Source organism: Mus musculus, chromosome 2, assembly GCF_000001635.26.
Source record: "Mus musculus strain C57BL/6J chromosome 2, GRCm38.p6 C57BL/6J".
Classification (NCBI taxonomy): Eukaryota; Metazoa; Chordata; class Mammalia; order Rodentia; family Muridae; genus Mus; species Mus musculus.
The window spans coordinates 127887899-127911087 of NC_000068.7; the positions used below are offsets into that span (position 1 = coordinate 127887899).

Here is a 23189-nt window from a genome sequence, read left to right on the forward strand (position 1 = left end):
CCAGCCCTGAACTAGGCAAAGAGAGGCACCTAACGTGAGGTTGTCAGGTGAGATTACTGAGTGGAATCAACATGAACGGAAACAGCTGGAATGCTGTGTCTGCTCCAGATGCTGTAGCGAGGCCATTATGAATGAGCAGGGCTCTGGATCCGGCTTTTCTGGGCTTTCATTCTGTCCACCTAGCCTCAGGATTCAGAGTCAGTCCATTTCTAAACCAAACCAAACCAAACCAAACCAAACCAAACCAAACCAAACCAAACCAAACCAAACAAGACAGAACTGCTGTAAGACACAGCACATATATAAGGAGTTTGCACATATATAGGGCTTGCATAAGTACCTATGTATACCAAAACCACATACATACATGACAGGGATGTGGAAGCTCACAAGACCAAGTTCAACTACACTGGTTATTAAATGCACCTGAGGTTGCAAGGGTGACAAATAGGGACAGTAACACAAGCTCACCTTTGGCGTGGATGCTCAGACCCACTGTGAGTGGTGGGAGGACTTTGTGAATGAGCAGTGCTGGCTGTGAGGGGGCTGCAGACAACAGCAGCCATGCTGCCTGAGCTAGTGATGGAGCGGTCCCTTGGGTCTTGCTCTAGCATAGATTTTACCGTTAGTGACAGAATATTTACTGGGAGCAGGGACTATGCCTTTTTGGTTCAGTCTCAGTGCAAGGCTTAATTAAGTGCTAAACACCATGGAAGATTTTTAGCCTCCCCCGGTCTTCTTTCTGTCCTTCCATTTACCCTTCTGTCTACCTAGCCACTCATCAATCATCTACCAGTCCAGAACCTACCCACATACATATCCATCTGCCCATATACCTTCCACCTATCAATTTTTACATTATTCTATCTTTTCAGTCATTTGCCAATATACAAATACAGCCCTCCATGCATACCCATTTGCCCATTCATCCATCCTTTCCTCTCTCCTCCCCTTGCTCTGTCTCTCCATTCTGCCCTCCACCATACTGTAGGCTTTAGTGATTAATGGAGATCTGTGCAACACTGTGGAGAAAACAACCCATCTCTCTGGATCACATTAGAACCATGCCGTAGCTGGGAGTACGGGAGGAGCCTGGAGGTAGGTAGCACCTCGGTGAGATCTTGCAGGAAGGCTCAGGGTGGGAGCTGTACTGAATGGGCATGGCTAGAGTTGAAAGCCTTTGCTAATGTTCATGTAACTTGGCCTAATAGAGGGCAGAGCTAAGAGAGGTAGTGGGTTCCTATGTCAGTGTCCTAAACATGCATGGTGTGTGTTTTGCTAAAACTAGAGAGAAATTCAACAGATGCATACTCTTTTAACACGTGTCAAGTGAGCTCACCATTCATCTGTTCTCAGAGAGCAGCGTGGGAGAGTTGAAATTCGTGGCTCATCTCTCATTAGTTGTCTTTTTAGAGAAAGCACGGTCTCAGTGAACATTAAGCTGCTTGGGCTGTATTATTCCTTTTCCGAGAGAGAGAGAGAGAGAGAGAGAGAGAGAGAGAGAGAGAGAGAGAGAAGAGAATGGTAGGGGGAGAGGGAGAAGAGAGCAGAATACCAGGACTTGCTCTGTGGGTGAGAATTCTGGTGGGATGATGGTTTTAGCGTAGATGGTCCTGGGATGGGAGATTGGGGTAAGGGTACATCTGTGTCAACTATGGCGTGGAACCTTCCCAGGACCAACCACCAGAGGGCAGCAAAGACCAATTTGCGGATTGTTTCCTGACTGCTTATTTGCTTTGCTTTGGGTGTCAGAAGTGGCTGGAATTTTGCCGTTGTCAGCGGTTTATTCGGCTTCTTATCAACCACAAGTGCTGACTTTAAAAGGGCAATGGTCACTGTGAGAGTGGGGGAGCCTCAGCTGTGTGATTGCTGGGCTCAAGATCAAGCTTGTAAATAAGCTATGGTTATTTTGATGACTCCAGGGCATAATTTGACTCATAAATGTCTCCTAAAATCAAATGAACCCAACAAAACCAAAGCCCGTTGTATCACTTTGGATGGGTATAAAAATGCTTACACATTGTCGTGTTGACTCTATGGCAATTGCTTATGTTTTTACAACAGAAACGTAAACATTTATCTTTATTTTGAGTCAGGGTCTTGCAATGTATCTCTGCCTGGCTTTGAACTCCCCTTATAGACCAGGTTGGCCTCTAACTCAGAGAGATATCCCTGCCTCTTCAGGCCAGTTACTGGGATTAAAGACATATATACCGCAATATTTATCTTTTAAAAGATTAATCTGCCGCACTTTCCTCCAAAGTGAGGAGCCAGAGCTCAGTACAGCTAGAGATAAGCTTGTGTGTTGAAAGTGTGTGGAAGAACTACCGTTTTGAGCGCAGTTCCTTTTATATGGGCCCAATTTGTTCCCTTTCAGCACTGCGATGATGATAGAGATGACCTGGTGCATACCCCACAGAGACTCAGAGTGTACCAAAGAAACTAGACCATTGAAAGGGAGCATCCAGGGTTACCCTGGCAAGGGGACAGGGGCAGGTGGTGGTCGGGATCCAGGGCTAGCACCTTATAGAAGGAAAGCCCTAGGGTATTGTGGGTTGGAAGGGACCTCGGAGATTGTGTTCTATACTAAGCCCCACTGCTCTCCATGGTTGGGATTGAATCTAAGAATTCCTACATGAAGAATACAAACTCGGTCGCTCAGCTGCGCCCCACCCCCTCTTTTATAGAAATATTTCCGAGTAAGGCCTCTTGATCCCTGGCAGAGTGACCTAGAGTTGGCATGCAGCCCATCTTTCTTGAGTCACACAGCTAGGTCGTGCTTACAGATAGATGGACACTCTCAGCGCCTGTGGTAGGAGTGGAGTTTTTCAGTGCTGAAGGAGAGGGAAGTCCTTGGGCGTTCCTCCCTGTTTGATGTGGCATAGGGAACTTTAGCTGCTGTGACTGTGCCAGCAGTTCAAGGATCAGCACTGCTTGTCAGTGAGTCATCAGAGGCCAAACAGGCCTCTGGGAACCCAGCCTTCTGAGGCTCCAGGTACAGCCACGGCAGCCATGGGGACTGGGACACATGGCTGTGGACTGTTTTTCAGATGTTCCTTGCTTGGGTCCTGCTAGGAAGGAAGCTGGCCTTCCTCAGCTCTGTGGCCCACTTACTTGGGACAGAGGGTATCTGGGCTACAGCTGTAGGGAGCTGCATTGTTTCATGGAGACTGTCACCTGTCACTGGGAATCATCGTCTGTGCCACCTGGAAGGTTGGACAATGACAACCGATGGCTGGCAGGTTTTCCTCAGTGTTTCTGCCTGAAGCCATTTCCATGTAAGATGGTCCCTGTGAAGGGGACTGTCCCTTTTCTTCACATTTCACTCTGTCATGTTTCTGTCCCTTGCTTTAGTAGATTCACAGAGAAAGGGATTGAAAGAGAAAAGCCACAACTGTGGCTGGCTTTTGTTGAGAGCTTCCTGTTAAGGGACAGCATTTGAAGCATGCTATGAGCAATCACAGTTCATCTCGGCAGTCCTGTAAGGTGGATATTCTCATGAGTCTTGTATTTAGTTGAGAAATGTTGTGATCTAAAACAACATAGCAGTTTGTCCAGGGTTTGTCAGGGCTCACAGTTCACTAGGGTCCAGTTCTTACCGTGCAGGCAGGGTAGTTTTCAGGTGATAAGTCTTTGAGTGTCTTGCATAAGCCCTAGCCACAGCTGCTCCTGGATCACTGTGTGGTATACAGTCATGTTTGCTTTGATTAACTGAGCTTAACCAAAGATTTAAAAATTGTCTACATTGAAAGTCATAGAGATTCTACCCAAACTGGAATTTGTCAGATGTCAGCTGGCTAGTGGCAGGGCCAGAATCTAGGCCTCCACCCCATCTAGTGGCTCTATAGTAGGCTGCTGGCTTTTTCTAAGAGTAGTACCTTTCCGTGGTCCCAAGCATCTGTGTGCCAGGAGGGCTAATGAAGGGCTGAGGCCCGAGGCTTCTTCATACAGATGTTCTTTTATGGGGAAAGGAGCCATTTATGGCAAACATTTATGGAAGGTGTCCAGAGGAATTTTAAAAAACTCAATCCACTGTAATAATTTTCTTTCTTTTTTTCTGTTTGTTTGTTTATTTGTTTTTCAAGACAGGGTTTCTCTGTGTAGCCCTGGCTGTCCTGGAACTCACTTTGTAGACCAGGCTGGCCTTGAACTCAGAAATCCACCTGCCTCTGCCTCCCAAGTGCTGGGACTAAAGGCATGCGCCACCACTGCCCGGCTTGTAATAATTTTCTATGCCTAGTCTACAATAAACTTTAATAGGTCAAAAAAGGTTTATCTCTCATTATAGATATTTAAAAATTCCCTGGGCCTTTTTAGTCAGACACCACAAAACTCTGAGGGGAGGAGCAAGATGAGAGTCTATGACTTGTTTGTGTTTCTGAATTTCTTGGTTTACTAATTCTAGGCATTTCTACAGCTCTGCTGTGAGTTCAGCTCAATTATGCAAAACACACCCTCATTTCCATTTCCCCATTTTCCTTTAGTTTCAGATTTTTACATCATTGCAAATCTGTATAAAACCTACCAGATTACCTACAAACATCCTGCGATCTCCCATTTCCTATCCTGATAACTCGATTTCTTGATTTTATCCACTCCCCAATTTGGTCTGAAGAACTGTAATTCATTTTTATATTGTAAAAACTGAAACATTGAGTTTTTCTTCTGTATTTAACACCTAGCTTTTGGTATTTGAGTACATTATTAAGGTCAGGGCTATGTATTTGTCAACAGTAGAACTATGCAGAATGTGAAACATATGTTTTCCCCATATACATCCGATGTGAAAACCCTTTTACAATGTGAAGAACAGTGTCCTAGCATAGCTGTCTTATACTCCATAAACTAATCAAATCCACAGTACCTGGCATTTTCATTGTTATATTTTTGAAAGGCTCGGTTTTCTGCTGCAGTTTTCGGTTGCTTCCTCCCCTCATTGGGAGAAAACTCAGTTATATCTTCTAGTTCATTTTATCTTTTTTTGTTTGTTTGATAGACTTCTGGTAGTAATCAATCTTTTAAAACAAGACTTATCTTTTTGTTTGATTTCCTCTAGTTTTGTTGCAATATGTAATAAAAATCTGGGAGGGAACGTGATTGACAGAATTCTGACTCCGTATATGTCATCGGTGGTCTTTATTTTCCCCTCACTTATGACTGACAGTTTATCTGAGACTTGTACGTTGAAAATAACTTCACCTGAAAGGTGTTTCTCCAATATCCTTTTGCTTCCAGTCTGCTTGTGGGCAACCCCGTGTCTCCCTGTAGTGTCTGCATTTTTTCCCCCTCCGTGAGTTGTTTGTCCTGTGTCTTGAGTGTGTGGGAATTTCTTAGTGATGTGTCTAGGGTTCGGTTTTCGCTCATCCTGTGTGGCATCTGGCAAGCCCTTTCGATTTTAAAGCTTAGGTCTCCTTCCCTTCTGGGGACTGCTGTCTTTACTTAGAATTCTACTTATTTAGAGGGTAGGACACTTGGCAAGTCACCTCTCCTGTGTATTCCCTCTAACATTCCTATAGAGTTGTTGTCCATTTGTTTGGAGTAGTCTGTTGTTTTTAGATGTAACTATGGGCTGAAGATTAAGAGCTCTGCTCCAGGAATCAACTCTTTTCTCTAAGAGCAATGGGTTGACTAGGAAAATGAAAACGGTTGAGAAACAGACAGACCAGCAGTTATAGTTGGTATGATATAAATATTGTTATGAGCGGGATCAGAGAACCACCAAGATTAGCTTCAGCCATGCAGTGAGGAATCCCCCCAAAGACCTTACACTGAGTTTTGAACCCAGGTAGAAGTTAGTTGTCAAGCAAAGTAGTGAAAGGGACATTCCAGGCATGGAGGAAGGCATGGAGTCACAGAGTGCGTGAACAGTGTGGTCCAGTTGTGGTGCCATACAGGAATTAACATGGGCTGAGTTTCCCTGGGATGCTTGAAGGAAATGGACAGCAAGGAGGCTGCAACAGAGGCTCACACTCAGGAGAAAGAGAAGATTGATATGTTTAGACTCACTGTCCTGACAGCTGGCTAATGGGTGGAGAGCAAAGCTACCGTTGGGACTATCATAAGGATCTGAAGAAGACATGTACATCACATAGAAGTAGCAGGCAAGGGAAAGAATGTGGCATATGTGGAGGGGCCAGATAGAGAGAGCTGGGCTTACTGGAGTGATGGGTCAGGGGTGAGCCTGGGGTAACTGGAGTGATGGGTCAGGGATGGGCCTGGGCTCAGTGGGGTGATGGGTCAGGGATGGTCCTGGGGTCACTGGGGTGATGGGTCAGGGATGGGCCTGGGGTCACTGGGGTGATGGGTCAGGGATGGTCCTGGGCTCACTGGAGTTATTGGTCAGGGTTGGGTCTGGGCTCACTAGAGAGATGGGTCAGGGATGGGTCTGGGCTCACTGGGGTGACCTGTCAGAGATGGGCAGGTCTGGGTTTGGTCAGTGTATGGCTTGAACTTGCCGAGGGAGTTGAGAAGAAGGATATCTTCTGCCTTCCACAGAAGAGACATTTCTTAAATGTTCAGTAACTCAACCTACCATGTAGCCATTGAGTGATTTGCCTCACCAAAGAATTTAGGAACAAGAGGACAAATTCGATCTTTTCTTGGTCACCATTGTCCCTTCTGAACTGAGAACAAGGCTGGGTACTTAGTGCCTAGTAAATAAATAATGAACACATGATGGATGGATGGATGGATGACTAACTGTAGCATTGAAGAGAGGGGTTTCTTTGTAGAGAATAGATGAGTCCAGATCATAATGTTATGGGGATTTGGTGTGGGTCACATGGTGGCTTCCTATTTATTATTTACTAATTAACATTTATTATTTTTGTATAAGCCGTTTGGTGGCCTTTTGTTTATTGTTTATTAATACTATTTATTAATATTATTTATTTATTTCGTGGAACCTGTGGCCTTGTGGCATTTTAGGCATGCACAATAACACCAAGCTACTTTCTCAACCCTTATGCAGAGGCATTTGAAATGTATGAAGAGCCCTAGAATCCTAAATGAAACTCTTAGAAAAACAAACATAATACTTCCATTGTCTTGCATGCCAATCCAGAGCTGTGTTATAATCTTGGGGCTAGCCTGCCCCGGGGCATTTCAGTCTGGGCAGTGAGTACGTAGGCAGAGAAGTCTGTTTATTTCCTGCAGTGCTCATTTACTCCTTGGCTACCCTTGCAGACTGCTCGTCGGTGAGTCTCCTGGGCCTGATGATACTGTCAGTGTGACTGAATCGCTATTCTGGGCAGATGACACATAGCCCAGGGACTGTCTCTTGCTCTCTAAAGATGACGATGTAATAGGATCACAGCTTCATAGTGCACTTCAGGCCACACTGTAGAGCAGTTGGTCTAAGGGGCTTTATACCTGAGTGAGAGAAATTGATCCCAAACCCCAGTGACACAGACCTTATTTCAGCTTCTCAAACAGGCTGCACTGTCACTTCTGCCCAGGCTACACTGTCACTTCTGCATAGGCTACACTGTCACTTCTGCCCAGGCTACACTGTCACTTCTGCCCAGGCTACACTGTCACTTCTGCATAGACTACACTGTCACTTCTGCATAGGCTACACTGTCACTTCTGCCCAGGCTGCACTGTCACTTCTGCCCAGGCTACACTGTCACTTCTGCATAGGCTACACTGTCACTTCTGCATAGGCTACTCTGTCACTTCTGCATAGGCTACACTGTCACTTCTGCCCAGGCTACACTGTCACTTCTGCATAGGCTACACTGTCACTTCTGCATAGGCTACTCTGTCACTTCTGCCCAGGCTACACTGTCACTTCTGCCCAGGCTACACTGTCACTTCTGCATAGACTACACTGTCACTTCTGCATAGGCTACACTGTCACTTCTGCCCAGGCTGCACTGTCACTTCTGCCCAGGCTACACTGTCACTTCTGCATAGGCTACACTGTCACTTCTGCATAGGCTACTCTGTCACTTCTGCATAGGCTACACTGTCACTTCTGCCCAGGCTACACTGTCACTTCTGCCCAGGCTACACTGTCACTTCTGCATAGACTACACTGTCACTTCTGCATAGGCTACACTGTCACTTCTGCCCAGGCTGCACTGTCACTTCTGCCCAGGCTACACTGTCACTTCTGCATAGGCTACACTGTCACTTCTGCATAGGCTACTCTGTCACTTCTGCATAGGCTACACTGTCACTTCTGCCCAGGCTACACTGTCACTTCTGCATAGGCTACACTGTCACTTCTGCATAGGCTACTCTGTCACTTCTGCCCAGGCTGCACTCTCACTTTTGTACTGGCTACACTGTCACTTCTGCCCAGGCTGCACTGTCACTTCTGCACAGGCTACATTGTCACTTCTGCATAGGCTACACTGTCACTTCTGCTCAGGCTACTCTGTCAGTTCTGCACAGGCTACACTGTCACTTCTGTACAGGATACACCATCACTTCTGCATAGGCTACACTGTCACTTATGCCCAGGTTACAGTTACTTCTGCACAGGCTACACTGTCACTTCTGCCCAGGCTGCACTGTCACTTCTGCACAGGCTACACTGTCACTTCTGCATAGGCTACACTGTCACTTCTGCATAGGCTACACTGTCACTTCTGCATAGACTACACTGTCACTTCTGCATAGGCTACACTGTCACTTCCGCCCAGGTTACAGTTACTTCTGCATAGGCTACACTGTCACTTCTGCCCAGGCTACACTGTCACTTCTGCCCAGGCTACACTGTCACTTCTGCCCAGGCTACACTGTCACTTCTGCACAGACTGGTTCTCACTCACCCCTGTGATTCTGACCTTTCCTTTCTTAGGCACTGGTTCTATGGATGTTGTGTCCCCTGTGGAGAACCTTCCTTTATTGAACTCTCAAAGTGCTTTGTTTATTCTAGTCCCTGAGGTGAACTCTGTATTTGCTACTGGAAGAGGTGTGTGTGTGTGTGTGTGTGTGTGTGTGTGTGTGTGTAAAGGGTGTGGTGGGGGGCATTGCACAATAGCAGGCACATAGGATACCTTCAGTAGTTATCTGTGTGTAGCCCATCACAGTATCTCTATGCTAAGGAAATTCAGGAGGACAGAAGGGAGCTATGCATACTAGTATCTACAGTGGGCTGGACGACTCCCCAGTACACATGTTCTTACTCAATGACTGCTGCAGCTTCACCACAATGCCTCTTTTCAAATGGAAGAGAGAGGATCTGGGAGGTGGGGTGGCTTGGCAGTGGTGTTCCATGGCCAGCCTTGTCCTTCTTTGACTTCAGTCTCTATCAAAATGTTATAGTTGGATATAGTGATATATAACTTTAATCCCAGTACTCATTAAGCATGGGTTAGAAGATCTCTGTGGGTTTGAGGCCAGCCTGGTCTACATAGTAAGCTCTGTAGTAGTCAGGACTTCTCTCTCTCTCTCTCTCTCTCTCTCTCTCTCTCTCTCTCTCTCTTTTCCTTTTCCTCTTTTTTTTCTCCCTCTCCTTCAAACCATGCCCCTGCAAAACAAACTTTTTCTTGTCAATGAGCCTTTGTTTTAAGGCTCATTGTCTCACCAGAGGTAGAATTATGGGTATATTGAGCTCTAAAAGAGGGTTTCTTTTTTTTTTTTTTTTTTTTTTTTTTTTTTTTTTTTTTTTTGGTTTTTCGAGACAGGGTTTCTCTGTATAGTCTTGGCTGTCCTGGAACTCACTTTGTAGACCAGGCTGGCCTCGAACTCAGAAATCCACCTGCCTCTTAAAAGAGGGTTTCTTGGGTTTCTAGAAACATAAATGCTTAACTGGAGCTGAACCATGAAATATTTCAAAAATTTCCTCCTGTCCATCTCCTTGATTGTGTTGCCTGCGTCTTGAATTTGATTTTTGTTTTTAGGGAACTTCCAGGTCAGGTAGTCAGAGTCAAGGACATTGGCTCAATAATGACCCGGTTGAGTCATGTTTGCTTTGTGAACTTTCATCTGGTAATAAGGTTGGAGAGCGTAGACTTTTACAACTATTTGCATATCTCATTTCCTTGCCTAATCAGTGTTGTGAGAATAATGTCCCACTTTCCATGCTTGAGTGATCAGCTGCAGTTGCGGCAGGCACCAGGGCTGGCTCGCCACAGCATTTCCCTTTCTTACATTCCCTCTCATCCCAGCTTTGCTGCAACCCATGCACTGGGCTTTCTGAAACAGAACTCATCTCACCAGCAAAATGACACCTTTGTGGGCATGGTATTTGCCCTCAATTTAAAGGGCACTGTTTCACAGCTGCATGATAGGTACAAGCGTCCTCCTTGAATGTGCTCAGTGAAGGTGTACTGTGCCTAGACTCCACATTAAAACTCCTTTAAGGAAAGGAGGGAGAGCCATTAGGTTTAAGGATGGCTTTTTTGATATGTTCCTATGATTACTCATGACCTTACAAATTGTTTAGTTTATAGATCACAACTAGGCTAAAGATGTCAGGTGCCTCTTTTCATCCCACCCCAATGGTGTTGATGGCGGTTGGTGAGCTTTTATGGTAAATAAAGCTCTTTACTTGAGCCTTACAAGGAGTCCCTTTGTAGATTTTAGCATAATCTTAGTTATTTCCTTTGTAGATTTTGACATGATTTTAGTTATTTCCTGATATCATCTAATGGAGGGGTGGGCTTGAGGTTTGAATCTAAGGGTCTATCCTATGTCTTCAGCCAAGGGAATTACTAAGATATAATTTTATTGCTTGCTGAGGATGGGCATTTTAAAGAGTATGCAGAGGGAAAGAAAAAAGGAGAGAAAAATCAATGGTGTCAGAGAAGGAAGGAAGGGTGACTTCAGGGAGGATTACTGCACAAGTTGCTTTTTCTGTTAATGTGACAAAATACTGACAAGAAGCAACTTAAGGGAGGAAGGGCTTGTCCTGGCTCACAGTTTGAGGGGTTTCAGTCCATCATGATGAGGAAGCCATGGCAACAGGAACTTGAGGCAACTAGCAACATTACGATCACAGTCAAGAAGCAGAGAGTGATGGGTGCAGGTGCTCAGTCCCCTCTCCTCCTTTTGTTCAGTGTAAGTCCCAGCCTGTGGATTGTGCCACACCAGTTAACCTTTTCTAGATGGTCCCTCATAGGAATGCCAGATGGTTTTCTCTAGGGTGATTGACTTTAAACATAGGTGGACACTTGACCTTGACATGAAAGCTGACATTTCTTGATCAGAGATGGGGAAGAGGAAAAGCAGTCTGGAAAGAGGAGGAACGATAGAGGAACTTTCAAGGTTGGGCAAGAAAGTTGAAGATGGGTCATATGTTGACTTCTCTCCTCCAGGTCTAAGGTGAAGAAGTTGGGGTGGTGTGAAGCTTGGGGAAAAGATTGTGTCGGTCAGATCTCTGTTGCTGAAAACAAAGGACCCAATAAAACCAACTTAAAAGGAAAGTCAGTGTGTTTCATCATTTTGAAGGGTTCAGCACATGGTTGGCTTTGTTGCGTGGGCCCTATGGAAGGCAGTACATTATGGTGAGGAGTGTTCATGGAGCCAAGCTGCTCACATCATGGTGACAGGGAACTGAGGCAGGTGGGGACAGTTAGGAGAAGGGGCCATGTTTCCCATATTCCCTTCAAAACACATCCCCAATGACCTAATTTCCTTCTACAAGCTTCTATGCCCTAAAGGTTCTACTAACTCCCAAGACCACCACAAGTTGGTGATCAAGCCTTTAACAAATGGGGCTTTGGGGGATATTCCAAACCCAAACTGCATATATCAAGGCTCAGCTATTTAAGGAGATAGAATATAGAGGTGAGAGTCAAGAGGCAAAGAGCTATAGGGATCATGAAACATGGAGTCCTGAGAGGCGTTCATGATAGTCCCACATAATAGCAAGATGTGACTTATCCCTGAGGACAGAAGCAGGAAATGGTATGGTTGGGTTGGCTCAGTTGGTTTGCAGGAGGGACAGGGTGTGGCAGTGGAAGCGATGCCTACTGAGAAGGTTTGAATCAGGTGAGTCTGGGAGATGAGTGTGGAGGAGATTGGAAAAAGGAAGGCTTGCCAGAGAGAAACCCCCTTCTCACTACTGTTGGGTACCCGGAACATGACCAGAAACTTCTCATGAAGGAGATTGACAATCTACCTTTAAATATCACCAACTAGCCAACCCAAGGTATCTGTATGGGAAATGTTACAGCAGAAATGCCTGGATTTTACCCAAATTGTGATTTTAGTTGCTGCCCACTAGTAATAGTGTATTCAACACCCCCATCCTCATGGTTAGGCAGTGAGGACAGGTATACTAGTGACTTTTTGTGACAAAATACCTGACTGAAGCAACTTCAGGGAAAAGAGATTTATTTTGGCTTATGATTTTTATAGGATACAGTCTATCATGGTGGGGAAGACTAAGGTGAAGGCTTGGTCCATGGTGGTGGGAATTAATCATGGAGCTTGTTCCCATCTATTGACAACCAGGAGCCAGAGAGCTTGGGCCTTGGCTGTAACCTTGGGGTTTGTCTATAACCTTCAAAGGTCTGCCCTTACCCAGTGACCTGCCTGAACCAGGCATGTCTTCCACCCTAAAGTTTCCACCACTTCCTCAGACAGCATCACCAGCTGGGTACTGAGTTTTCAAACATAGGTCTGTGGGACATTTCATATTAAAATCGTAACAGAAAGCGTTGGCTGTCCCCAGCTCTATGTCTTTCTGTCCTGAATGTTGAAGGGATCCTAGTGAAATATTTACAAGAATATACCTCTTCTGAGTTGCTGCTTAGGGTAGCTTCCCTTCCCTTGCTTAGTTTCTATTCATTAATGAAGGTGCTAAGAGATCAGACGATTCATCTGAGCTGCAGACGGAGGACTTCGGCAGGCTTGTCTGGGATCTATGGAGAATCTGGACCACTATAGGCAGCAGTGTTGGAACGTTCTCTCACCTGGGTAGAGAGGCTTTCCTCCCCTAGGGGGATGGCTCAGAATCAGATGCCTTTCAAGCTAGGTGGTGGAATTGCCTCTAGGGCCAGCAACTGCCCTGCTGTGGGTCTCTTCATTGCCTCAAGTCAAGTGTCATTGACTTAGCTCAGCTAAGAAAGTATCTGTAAGTGTGCTGTAGGCTAAAGTTGCCTGCTGTCATATGAAAACTCAAGCTTACAATGTGGGGAGTCATGCTTTACTTCCTTAAGGGTGGACTATCGACATATATTATTTGGAATTCTTCTGCATCAATATTTGCATCTCCTTCATCTTTTGTCATTTATTTATTTAGTCACTTCTTCTTTTTCTTTTACTTCTTTGGCTCTTTGAAACATGGTTTCATGTAGCCAAGGATGACTTCAAACTCAGGTGTAGTCAAGGTTGACTTTGAACTCCTGCTCCTATCTTTCCAGGCCTTGGGTTACAGGTGTGTACCGCCACATCTGCTTGATCACTTCTTTGTATCATTAGATATTTATGGAAGTTTATTTAATGTTTTGGGTTAGAATCTACCTCTACTTCATTTTATTTTGTTACTTAAATTATTTCAGTTGTGCCTACTGGAAATTCTTTCAATTGGCTTGAGTCTCTTGTACATGGCTCTCTCTCTCTCTCTCTCTCTCTCTCTCTGTGTGTGTGTGTGTTAGGTCTTTCTTTCTAGCACTACAGGATATTCCACACTGATCTTATATTTTCCCTGCACCAGGGTAAATCATTTGCCAAAGAACCCTGGTTTCTCTTCTTATAGAACATTTTGAGAGAACAAGACTTGGGCTCTGTGTGTTTTGTTGCTATAAGGAAAGTTTGTGTATATACCTATATATAAGTAAATATATTCACTTATATCTTTATTAAGCTAAATATGAATTCATATTATACCCAAACTCTGATTATTACCACATAGATATTCTAGACTTTTCTATGGTGACTGTCATAGGGTTTTACTGCTGTGAACAGACACCATGACCAAGGCAAGTCTTACAAACAACAACATTTAATTGGGGCTGGCTTACAAGATCAGAAGTTCAGTCCATTATCAGCAAGGTGGGGCACATGGCAACATCCAGGCAGACATGGGGCTGGAGGAGCTGAGAGTTCAACCTCTTGTTCTAAAGGCAGCTAGGAGAAGACTGGCTTCAATGTGGTTAGGAGGATTGTCTCATTGCCCACCCCCACAGTGACACACTTCCTCCAACAATGCCACACCTCCAAATAGTGCCACTCCCTGAGCTAAGTATATTCAAGCCATGACGGTGACTTATGTGTGAGTTACCTTCTCCAACACTGGAAAGCCAGGCTAGAACCACCCACCATCCATTATATTATAATGGTAGCCAGCTTTTAGAACTGTGAACCACATGGGGGTGCTTAGTTACAGCTTGGCTTTGCAGTTTTCTTAGCCTATCCGGATCTGCCTGCTCCTCAGTTAAGTTGTTCTGTGCGCTTGGCTCTTTCATTATAGTCTGCACTTCTTCTGGACCCTCCTTATCTTGTAATGTTTTATTTACTAGTTTTTAATCCTTTTCAATTGCATACAGTTTTCTTTCTGTGCTGTGAGTTTCTCTGATGTATCTGCGGATGTAGTATCAGACAGAGTAGCTTTTCCCATCCTAAATACGGTGTGCCTTTCTTTCTTTTCCTTTTTTTTTTTTTTTTTTTTTTTTTTGAGACAAGGTTTCTCTGTGTAGCCTTAGCTGTTCTGGAACTTGCTTCATATACCAGGCTGGCCTTAAACTCAGAGATCCACCTGCTTCTGCCTTCCCAGTGCTGCGATTAAAGGTGTGCATCACCATAGACAGGCTCCAAACTTTTTCAACTTGGATCTATTTACTATCTCCACAGATTGCAGCTTCCAAAAATATCCTAGAGGTAAAACTACTCTGCAAGCAGCCTTTCTAGATTAGCTCCTTTCACTGAGCAATGTGCACTTTAAGATTCATCCACCCATGCAGGTTTTTGAAAGCAGGTCATGTTTTCAAATTACTTGTGTAAACACCTAGACTCACTAACTATTTGGTTATATTAGACCAGCAACCTCAAGGAACCTCCCACCTCTGTCTCCCCAGTGCTGGGATTATAGACACAAACTGCTTCCTCAGCTTTTCACACGGCTAGTGGACATTACACAGTCTCTCGCATAAGAGACAAAGCTATACAAGATGTCCTTGTATTTTTCTACAATACTTTGAGGCCGTGGCAGATAAAAGTCACAGTGAATACTTTTCTTGGAACCCTGAAAATAATTCATTTCCCTGGGTGTGATCTGGCCTCTGCCCCCTGTGTTGTTGCCTGGAGGCCTGGGATGAGCTTCTGGGTATTCAGTGCGGGAAGATGTGGAGGGAAGGATGCTGAGGAGAGTCCTGAGGTGCAGACGTTTTTAGCACTTGCTCCAGGGTGCTCAGTCAAGGTGCTAGGCATCTGATGCTGGAGGATTGTGAAAAGCTCAGCCATTCTCTTAGAGTGGGATGGGTTTATTGAATTAACTATTTCTAACGTGCCCTTTTAAATCAGCAATGATGAAAGGCCTCTATTTTTTTTTTTAAGATTTATTTATTCTATGTAAGTACACTGTAGCTGTCTTCAGATACACCAGAAGAGGGCATCCAATCTCATTACCGGTGGTTGTGAGCCACCATGTGGTTGCTGGGATTTGAACTCAGGATCTCCGGAAGAGCAGTCAGTGTACTTACTGAGCCATCTCTCCAACCCTGAAAGACCTCTTTAGAAAGGAAAGCATCTTCCTTTGCCTTTCTCTCCATGTTATTCAGGGGTCGAAAACTTTCCAGAAACTTCACAGAATGTTCCATGTGTGCCCACACATCTTCAGTGTCTTTCATACTGACTCCAGTCCCAGATTCTCACCCCTCTCAGGAAGTCTGCAAGTGAAGGGGCAGAGACTCCCCTGGCAGGGAAATGGAGACATGCAGACGCTGAGTATTTGGTTACTCTTGACATGGGCTATCACCAACTCTTACCGACTTGTTGCTCGATGTTCATTTTAGGTTTCTATGTTGAGTGTGTGTGAGGGGAAGGGTTGGGGAGTTAGTATTTTCCTGTGCTTGATACTCATATTTCTTTGTTTAGTGACTTTTCCTTTTGTCCCATTTGGGATTTTTTATTTGCTAAGTGTGTTTAATTACTTTTCCGGTTGTGGTAATAAGATACCTTGACAAAAGCAAGTCGAAGGAAAACAGCTTATTTGGGCTCACAATGTGAGGGAAGTCCTAGCTGCGGGAGGCGGGAGATGGAGGTACCTGGTGCCTTTGCCTGCATATTTAGGAAGCAGAGCCTCCTGGATGCTTTGTGTGCTGCTTCCTTCTTCCCTTTGGCAGCCCAAGCCCCGGGAACCTTGCTGTCCTTCTTCACCCTGACTCTTGCCACCTCAACCAACCAAAGCAAGATGGTCCCTAACAGGCCAGCCCGGAGACTGCGCTACTGTAACTAGCCCCTCCCAGGAGAGCCCAGCCATCAGTGCTACCTGGCACACACTAAGCTCGTTGCCCCCATCCCCACACCAGTGTATCCCACTGTCAAGAGCATCCATGCAGGCAGGTGGTGCACCACAGGCCTTTGCCAGGTGAGGCACTGAGAACTGCTCCCCTGCCTCAGAGAGAAGTGCAGTTAAGTTAGAAGCTAGCTTTAAGTTAGAAGGTAGAGCTAGATTCCGGCTTGGTGTGTGGGGCAGGACAGGGAGAAGTGGAAGTAGAGGCATTCTAACATTTCCAGCTGCTTTGTGCCTGAGGACGTAGAGCAGCCTGTTTTCTTAGGCTAACTGAATGGCCACTCTCTGGGTTGTTGTGTGATTTCTGTTCACATCCATAGGTTTTGAAGCTTGCCTTTCACACCCGCCTTCTTTCAAAGTTTCAGATCTGAGTTACTAAGTTTTTCAAAAGTTAATAAATATCTACTTATTACACACACACACACACACACACACACACACACACACACACACATCCAACACGTGTGTATACACATGTGCACAAACACACATGCACACATACATGTGCATGCTGGTCTTTTCCTAAGTATAACTGTGTTACTTTCTTTCACTCTCTAAAATGTTCCTTTCCAGGAATCGAGGCGACATAGCATCAATACATAAAGGCAATCATGACAAATGTGTTGCTGTTTTCCTTCCATGTCCTGCCTTGCTGTCTTCCTCTCCCATTGGTAGGAACGAGGAAAGAGAGGTGGGGGCTGCAGTCCAGGAGCTATGGAAGCCTGCTGGAGTTGGCCTTGGAGTTGGCCCCTCCTTGTTTGATAACTGGGCGGGCACACCTCTCCCTGCAGAATGGCTGGCTCCCTGTCAGCCACACAAGGGCTGAGTTCACAGTGACTTCAGTCATGAAGTTGAATTTAGGACATTGGGACGGCATTTAAAGGGCACAGACGAGAGGTGTTCCACTCTGAGCTGTTAGCGTGGCTTCCCGCGCCAGTGTGTCAGAGCCGGCTCATCAGCACTGAGCACATGGCTGAGATCGTTCCGTACATCCTCACATCATCAAACTGAACTCGTGGAGGACCCCTGAAAACATTGGAGTTTCTGATGCTGTGGGCTGGGGCATAAGAATTTGCATTTCTCGTGAGTTCCTTGGGCAGGCTAATATCCATGTTTAAATTAATCTGCGTAAATGATTCCCATGAAGCAGGGAGTGGGATCCACATTTCACCTTAAGGAGTCAGCAGCAAGGGTCAAGGGACTTGGCTCCAAAACTCTTGGTGATTCACAAGCACCTCCTAGCTCACCTTAGCAAAGGGAGTAGGAAGGGCCACAGGAAGCCCTTGGAAGACAGGGAGAGGTCCAGTGAGCTGGGATGGGGTGGGGGCTGATGTGGTTTGAAAGTTAGGCAAAAGCTCAGGAGAGCTGAGGGGACTTCTGTGAAGGACCAGCCTTTGGCGGGTGCTGGAGGGTAGCACAGAGGCCCTGGTTTCTCAGAAGGAAACCTCTAGAAGGACAGGGAAGGGGTTAAAGGAATCTGCTCTGTAGCTCATTTTCTCCATACCCACCCATCTTTGCTATTAACATGTCATGGCTCTGTGGAAAGCTGTCTACACTGAGGCTGTTTGCAGGAGAGTCTGGGCACACTACAGGTGTTTGTGTGATCTCTCTATGCCAGGGCACTGCTTATAAGAGAATCTTTCTGTGCCATGACCCTGTGGCTACTACCCTGCCAGTGCTGTGGTACTCTGTGGGTGGTACTCTCTCTTTGTGCTGTGATTTTCTGTAAGTCTTCCTCCCTCCTTCCCTCCCTCCCTTCCTCCCTTTCCCTCTCCCTCCCTTTCCCTCCCTCTCTCTCCCTCTCTTTCCCTCTCTCTTATTCTCCCTCCCTCCCTTCCTCCCTCCCTCTCTTCCTCTCCCTCTGTTTTTCTCTCTCCCTCTCCATTCCTCCTTCTTCTCCCCCTCCCTCCCTCCTTCCTCCCTCCACCTCATTTCATCTCCCCCTCCTTCCTTCCCTCCCTCTTCTCTCTCTCTTCCTCCCTCCCTCTCTCTCCCTCTCCCTCTGTCTTTCTCTTTCCCTCTCCTTCCCTCCCTCCCTTTCTCCTCCCTCTCTCTCTTTTTCCCCTCCCTTTCTCTTTTTCCCCTCCTTCCTTCCCTCCCTCTCCCTCTCTCATTCTCTTTCTCTCTTCTTCCTTCCCTCCCTCTTTTTCCCTCTCTCCCTCCCTCTGTCTCCCTCTCTCCATCAACCCTCCCCCTCTTCTGTGCCTCTGTTTGAGTGACACTCTAAGTCCTACTTCCTCTCCTCTCATCATGTTCCTTTTCCATGTTTTATAAAAGATGGAAGAAACTTTAAAATCTCCAGAAAAGAGACACATGATGAGACTTTCTTTTGAGTTAATTTTGTGATGTTTTAATATTTAGGCACACACATGAAACAAACAAACAAACAAACAAACGCTCCACTCCAGTTAGAGAAACCCCCGTGGACATGTAGACAATGAAGGGAGGCCTCTCACATCCCACACGGGTTCTTCCAGTCTTAGCACGTGTGTGCGCTCAGATCTGCAGCTTCGTATGGGGAGATTTGGCACTGTGGAGGTGTGTCCGGTGAGGTTGTAGCAGGTGGTCTCCTTAGCCAAATCGTACTGACAATTTTTTAATAGATCATATAATATTTGAAAGATATTCAAATTATTTTAAAGCAGACATTTTCATGATATATCCTCCAGTGTCAGGTTTTCTTGAGAAATTGGGAGCTCTGGTGTAGACGCTGTCTGTCCCTGGGGAAGGGCCAGACTCCTGTTTATGGCACCTTCAGCACAGGTCTTGGGGCCCTGGCATGTACTATCACTGGTTTAGAAAGTTGTAGACTTGGAAGACCTTCCACCTGTTGGGTTGAGGGACTTTGGGGCTTACTGGAGTTTCCCCTCTCACCTGTCAGCCATATGTGTGTGTGTGAACCGGGACCTGTGGTGGAACGAGTTTTTGGAACAAACACTTCCTGGTAATCTATGGACTTGGAAGGAAATCTCCTTGGCACCGTCTGTGATAATTTAAACCATTTCTTTCTTTCTTTCTTTTTAAAATTATAATGTGTTTTTAAAATGTGATTTTATAAATTATCATTATTTTAAAAGGGCCACGTTGTCTACATGGTGCTTTATAGGGTCTATCTGGCCACAGCTGGAGCACTTCTGGGTGTTTTATGGCAAATTATTCTCACATTACCCTTTAATGCAGGAAGGGCTGCCTGTTGTCTGAGCTCCCCGGGTCATACAGAAACCCCCAGCCTTGATACAAAACAGCTGTCTGTGTTCCAAGGAGGAGTGTTTCAGGCAGAGGCAGAAGGAAAAAGGGTTTCATGGCTGGTGGAGTTTTAAAAAAAGTTTAAATTACTCTTTCCTTGCTATTTAAATGTGATTTAATTTTGTTACCAACACATTGTGTAAACCTAAGAGAGAAGGGGGTTTGTTAAGTGTGTTCTGGCAATACTTACAGTATGTCCTGAGGGGGTGCTCCCCAGGGAGGCCAGCACAAATCTCCTGCTGACCTCCATGTCCCTGGGCCTCAGTCTGGCTGGGCCAGGGTCAGAGGCCAACTCACAGACCTCCCTCCCCTTTCTCCTCTGGGTCCCTGCTGAGACCAGCAACAAAGGGGCCAATTGTTGAAGACATACCCTGGTCTGAACAGCCTTGAGCCTCTCTGAATGCCAAAGTGTATCCATGCACACTGGTGTGTGTGTGTGTATGTATATACATAGTGTATGTATGTATGTACGTGTGTGATGGTTCTTGCCCATATATTCATGAAGCATCTGTGCAAACATATGCATTCACACATATGCACATGTGAACAAGCATGTGGGCATATAGGTACTGTGAGGATATGTTTGTAAGTCTATATAAATGTGTGTTCATGTATATGAATGGATGTTTCCATATGCATACTAATGCATTTGTGTATAGATGTGAGGATGCATGCATGTATGTATGTATGCATGGGGGGGAGGGGTGTGTGTAACTTGATTAAAGCATTTCTGAGTTACTGTTGCATCTTAGCAGCACCAGTGGCCTCGGAAGCTGGACTGTCCAATGGTAGCTCCTAAGGCCGAGGGGATAAAGGAGCTGGTTTCTTAGCAGGTTGCACAGCTACCTCTATGTGGTACTCGCCCTGGTATGGAAGGTTTGGATACATTGCTCCTTACTTATTTTCCCTGTAGGAAGCAGACAGAGCAGCCATAAGCCTTCTCCTCATGCAGCAGCTCTTAGCTGCTCATTGGCCTATTCTGACCTGGGCTTCCAAGCTAAGCCCTCCAGAGCTTTTCTGTTCCCTTCCTGTCCCTTCCTGGGGCTGCCTGTTAGATCCAGTACATTCTGTGAGGAGCAACTATGAGATGTCCTGACCTCATCAACACTCTGACCTAGTTCCCTCTAAGCCACAGGGCTCTGCACTGTGTGCCATCATTTTGGTCCTTAACATGGACTCTTACAAGTGGTTTGTTAGGATCGGTGGCTGGACTGGCCTTGGGTATGTCTCAGCTCTGTCTGCTGGCATCTTTGGGGCTCAGATTTTCCTTTTTAACAAAATTGTTCCTAAAAAATGACAAGACTCAAGTGACTCTGAAGGTGGGGTGAGGATGAGAAATCTCCCATTCCTGACTGGTCTTCCTCTGCAGTCGCTCCTCCCTGCATCCCTCAACAGCACAGCTGCCAGGGAATGGCTTTCTGCCTTCTCTCCCGTCTTGTCCCCCACCCCCAGCCCCTGTTTCCTCTTTGCTCCCAGCAAGAGCTTATCTTTCAACTGTGGAAAAGCCACCAATTAAACTTTACTCCAAAGCTTATCAAAATATTCAGTCGGTAAAATTATCTTATAATTAGCTGAACTGTAAGCCAGAAGTCTTTAACCATAGGAAACGGTAACGTGACCCAGCGTGTGGAGTCTGTAAGTTGCTTGTCCTGGCCTTGGCTGCAGTTGCCGCTTTTTGTTCTTTCCCAGTCATTTCCTCCCTGTTCTGCATGTTCTTAATGGTCCCTGAGGCCTCAAAGAAAATATACTACTAAGATTAGCAGAGATAGATAATGGAACAAATTCAGTTAAAAGTAATATAAGATCTACTTGATTTTTAATATTTTATGCATGTACATTTATATGCACTTTGTGTCTATACCTGTTCATGCATGTGTGTGTGCATATTTGTTGGGGGATGTGCATGTGTATGGAGGTCAGAGGACAGGTCCTGTTCACCTGTTTTATTTATATATTAGATGGAATCTTTCTCTGGCTTGGAACTCACCAAGTAGGCTAAACTGGCTGACCACTGAGTCCCAAGACTACCTGCCTGCTCCTCTCTGAAGCTGGGATTACAAGTGTCTCTTATTACATCCAGTTTGATTAGTGAGGTTTTGAATGGGGTATTGAACTCAAGTCCTGCTTGCAAAGCAAGCACTTTATCAACTGAGCCATCTTCTTAGCCCCTGCTTAATTAATTAATTATTAAGTAGACGTATGCCTACTTTCCCAGATTCTGATGTCTTGCCATGACTGGGCCTGTATTTTGGATGACTGCAGTGGTAACTCGGAGCTAAATTATTCTGGAGCCTTGCTGTTCCAACACTATCCAGGGCATTCTGTGGCATGGCCGGCTGGACAACCACTGGGCTTTCTTCTCTCAGTTCGTTCCTTTCACAGAGCTCTCCTTCCCCTATGTGTTCTCCATTCTTTCTATGATGCCACTGAACATGGCAGCATCAGGCATGCCATCTGTCACCCTCCACCCACATCTCCTGGGGACAGCAAGGAAACAGGGATGGTGTTTGGGATCCTAAGGTGCAGTTTAGGCTTTCATGCAGAAGCGATAGTACAGGGTACTTTGGGTCTTAATTGCTGTGAGCTCCTGAAATTGGTAATGCCATGGGCTGGCATTAATGGGCTCAGGAGACTTACGTGGGTTCACTGGACACTGATTATCACCTTTTCTATAGTGAAATGCTTCCAAAATTCTAAAATCAAATTGAAAATTAAGTTTTGTGATGCACTAACATTTTCACAGATTACATATAGTATTAGTACTGTAGTTAATATTGATTGTTTTCTGTATTTGTCAGAGAACAGGCATACACATCTACACAGTTACAGTTAAAGAACACCTGCTTCATCCTTCTATTATTCTAGCAAGGGAGCAATGATTCTGCTCATCTTATAATGAGGAAACTCTAAAGAGCCTCTATAACTTGCAGATGACTGCTAGCCTGACTATCTTAACCACTGCTCACCTTGTATGGACTGGCCAAGGGTCATGGCTTAGGATTTCGACCATGTATATTTGAGAGATTCTCATTGATACTTGTGAGAATAAAGAGGAGGTCACAGTTGCATCTCATCCTCCCATTGATGTCATATCCTGGTGTCACACTTAACATCTCTTGAAGTTACATTTGCATTTTAGGCTTGATTTCTCTACTGCCTATAGAATGAATCTTGACTGGCCTCGAGCTGATGGGATCCCTGTAAAGGCTGAGGGAATCCCCAGGAAAGCTCTGAATCGGGTGTCCAATCTCTTGGTGTCTGAGTCCATGTGATGCTCCCATGGAAGAGGTGGTGAGGGGAGTCACTCTAGGCAGTACTGTCCTAATGCAAACCTTAGTATCAGCTGCATGCTGACACCCCATCCTTCTGCTGCTGTCCCAAGAGTCCTACCCTACAAGTTCTTCCCAACTAAAGATGCAGTCTGTCCGATCCGCAATGAAATGTTTTTGGCCTTCTAAAGGCCCTTTCTAAATATGATGACCTTTTAAAACAAAGTTGAAATCAAAGATCTATCATTAAAAGTTTTATTCAT

At 45.4% G+C, this 23189-nt stretch overlaps 1 protein-coding gene across 3 annotated transcripts in view; it reads left to right on the forward strand.

Moving 5' to 3' along the window:
- The window catches only part of Acoxl (acyl-Coenzyme A oxidase-like), a 287456-nt gene that overhangs the window by 49102 nt on the left and 215165 nt on the right, over window positions 1–23189 (forward strand). The window contains exon 1 of one of the 3 annotated variants that reach the window (XM_011239808.1): window positions 21160–21292. The exons of the other annotated variants lie outside the window; for them this stretch is intronic. The gene's annotated coding sequence lies outside the window, so the exon portion shown is untranslated. Of the gene's footprint in view, window positions 1–21159; window positions 21293–23189 lie in introns of those variants that run through there. 3 annotated transcript variants of the gene reach the window in all.